This window comes from Sinocyclocheilus anshuiensis, unplaced genomic scaffold (genome assembly GCF_001515605.1).
Source record: "Sinocyclocheilus anshuiensis isolate Anshui unplaced genomic scaffold, SAMN03320099.WGS_v1.1 scaffold1658, whole genome shotgun sequence".
Classification (NCBI taxonomy): Eukaryota; Metazoa; Chordata; class Actinopteri; order Cypriniformes; family Cyprinidae; genus Sinocyclocheilus; species Sinocyclocheilus anshuiensis.
This window is the reverse complement of record NW_015547302.1, coordinates 71,331-74,917: the sequence shown is the minus strand read 5'-3', so window position 1 is coordinate 74,917 and position 3,587 is coordinate 71,331. Positions and strand designations below refer to the sequence as shown.

Below are 3,587 nucleotides of genomic sequence, written 5' to 3'. Positions count from 1 at the left end.
ATTTTGTATGCATCTTAACTCAAGCTTAGTGCTTTACTGTCAAATGCAATACTGTCAAAACAAAATTAAAATAAACAAGAAATGAACATGTAATATTATAAGTAACTGCACTTATTAATGCAAAACTATAGTAATTTTATGATTAAATGATCTATATTTTAATACTCCCGCACACCACCCCCAGCGCTACCAAATCTGCTCCTGGCGCCACCATCTGTAGAACTTAGTGGCGCTGGTGCCACTGCTCTCAAATGTTAGCCCTGTGATGTCATTTTGTTTTCATCTTCACTCCATGTAATACCTAATAAAGAAGTATTCTTATCGCAATGCTGCTTTGTCCACGGAGGTTAGGGAAACGTCTCTAATTCTGCTGTTCCAACAGCACCACCTGCTGTCAGAGAGTGGATTTACAGAGAGTTACATTTACATTCAGGCTGTGTGCAGTATTTGTCTGGCAAAAAAAATGGACCGAATTTGCATAACCTGCTGTAAATTTTGACTGGTTGATGAAAAACTAGCTTATGTGGATTCTACACATTTAAATAATTCTGATAAGGTATGTAGAATTATTTACGTAGCAGATAAAATCCATATAATAATTTCCTATTAATCAATTATCATTTTGACAACCCTTTTCTTTATTTAAAGGCTGAAATGTGAGGTTTACCATTTTATGAAACTTTTCAAGGCTTTAATTGAACATATTGTACATGCTATTAGATAAACTGTTGTCAGTCATGCTGTCATTTAAAATCCGGACATCATTATGTGTCTGTACTTTTTGAACATATCCAGCACAATTGTAATAAGAAATTTTCATACCGTTACATCTCTACTTGCAAGCTGCAGAAGATTTGGTTGGGTTAGTTTGACGTGTCTGATTTTGTTGTATTTACACTGATTACTGCTAGACAATGTTTTGGAATTTATTACGTTTTTGAGTTTACAGTTTCATTTAATGTTTAGAAAACCCATTTCCCAAGTGTGGAACCGCAGTGTCCACAACTGAATTAATTTGTTTTTTTTGTGTGTGTGGAAGAAAGTAGATCAAACAGGTTTGGAACATTATGAGGGTGTAAAAATGATGATAGCATTTACATTTATTTGATGAATTAATTTAGTAACAAAATCAAAAGAAAGCCCTTTAAAAACATAGAGACTAGACAGAGGTCTCTATTCTTGAACAACAGAAGCTATTCTGTTTCTTCTGATAGCAGCACTATCTTTTTTCTCAGGGAGTTAAATTTAGATGATGGCCCAATCTCTGGACAGCACAAGCTTGCCTGAGAAGTCTGTGGCCCCACCAGGCCTTAGTTTAAATTGAGTTCATCAGTTGAGCTGTGATAGCAGGATCAGAGGTTCTGTGCAATGGCAGACTTCTAACAAATAGCCCAATGGCTATGGCTCTTCAATAAGAGCAGCCAGAAATTCAATGACGGAGAAAAAGTTTGGGTTTTACCAAATCATTACCAGAAGCCTAGTCTTCTCATCACTTTTATGGTTGTGCTGTTGCTGTATATTTTATGTTTACTATATAAAAGCTGTGGAATATTTAATCACAATAGCGATCTGAATATTATTTCAAGTCAGTTCTCTTGCTCTTTGGTTACAAGAACCTTATTAGATCACTATTGAATGGATCGATACAGCAGTTGAGAGTGGCTTTGCAAATAGTGTCTGTTCTAATGTTTAGTGATTTTATGGGTGGACTATAGGGGGTAAATGCTATAGTCTCTTATGTTTTTATTACGTTCAGGGAGACGCTGCCAATTGCCTACAGTACGTTATGGGGGGATGCATATTGAAGCAAATGTCAATAATGTATTTGTGAATTTTGACACAACTAGACCCGAGCTCTGAAAAAGGGACCGCATAATAGTAATTGCCTTTGAAAGAGCCTGAACTGATGTAATGTGCTATTGATATTTTAAAACATGATTGATGATAACTTTTAGATTGAAGGTTGAATAAACTGTCCATTAGATCTTGCCGAGGGAAGCAACAATTAAAAACAAGTGTCACTCAATGCAGAAGTACACAGACAGAGAGAGAGAGAGAGAGAGAGAGAGAGAGAGAGAGAGAGAGAGAGAGAGAGAGTGAGCAGAGAGTTTTGCGATGTGGATGATATTGATTTTAGATTTGTTTTTTCAGACCTCTCAAGTTTCATGACCCACACTTGTCTCCAGGGTGAGACTAGCTCAAGCTGGCATGACTGATATTGTTAAAGCTCCTAAACCGTCTCCTTCAGGAGTGGCATCTCAGATAATCACCGGATCAGTCACCTTCTCCCCATAGAAATATCTGTCCACTTTTATATGACACACTTGGACTTCTATATGACACACAAGTACCCAAATACTTAGAGTAATTGGACATAACAGCAATGGCTGAACATTTCACACCAACTGAAATGCAGAAATATGTGTCAAAAATTTTAATCATGATCCAAACAAAGATGCTGCATACATGCAACATGATCAGTTTTTAATCTAATTTAGATTGTATAATTTCGAAATTTGAAGCAAAAACAGAATGGTTTGACTTCAGTTTTGTGAAACTATACATAAAAATATCTGCATGAAACAGCGGACGAGCTGAATGAGATGCAGATTCACTCTCTGCCAGCAGGTGGCGCTTAAAGCGTTTCCTTGGTTTCCGCTGTAAACAAAGCAGCGCTGCACTTATGAACTTTAATATGCATTATACAGAGGCAAGATGACAAGAAAAAATACCATCTAAACTTTTCTAAAGACAGTAAGTTCCCCTCAGACATGCATTTATATAAACTCCTACCCCTAAATGAATCGCGATTTGGTTGGCATCTCAACCGATTTGAATCGGTTTTCAATCGTTACATCCAGCGTCGGCGCCACGGGGGGGGGCCTGAGGGGCCCCGGCCCGGCCACCTCGGTCACTGTGCCCCCTCACCTCTGGTGCCGTCTCCGTAGTGGGCGCCCTGATTTTAGTCGGTGAGGCAAGGTACTGCCCTAGGAAGGTCTCCCAGGCTGTTAAATACACAGATTAAAAGCGAAATGTTTTCATTTCAATTTTTTGTTCGTTCAGGTTATGCAGAGCGAAATAAGAACGGTGCTGCATTTAGAACGAATTCTTATTAACTTTTCTATTATTCCTGAATTTTCAAACTGCTAACACGTTGCACTTTGCAGTTTTGAATTATGCCTTTACTGTATGACCAAAAATGACGGAGTAGTCTATTTAATGTTTCAGCTGTTTGATCGCGTCGGTGCCTCACGCGCACCCTAAGCTACTGCATTCATTGGAAACAGCCAGCCGTTCACCGTGCCGTTCGGCGCGAGACCCGGGCCACTGTGGCATATTTTTGCTCATGATATTTTTCCATCGATACTGGAACGCGCGTGAACTACAAAGCCTATTTTACCTAATAAGGCTAATACAGGTGCATCTCAATAAATGAGAATGTCATGGAAAAGTTAATTTATTTCAGTAATTCAACTCAAATTGTGAAACTTGTGTATTAAATAAATTCAATGCACACAGACTGAAGTAGTCTTTGGTTCTTTTAATTGTGATGATTTTGGCTCACATTTAACAAAAACCCACCAATT

The 3,587-nt window shown here is 38.2% G+C and overlaps 1 long non-coding RNA gene across 1 annotated transcript in view; it reads right to left on the bottom strand.

Annotated features, from left to right (window-relative positions):
• Positions 1-3,587, bottom strand: part of LOC107701701 (uncharacterized) — a 12,134-nt gene that overhangs the window by 3,574 nt on the left and 4,973 nt on the right. The window lies entirely within an intron of this gene.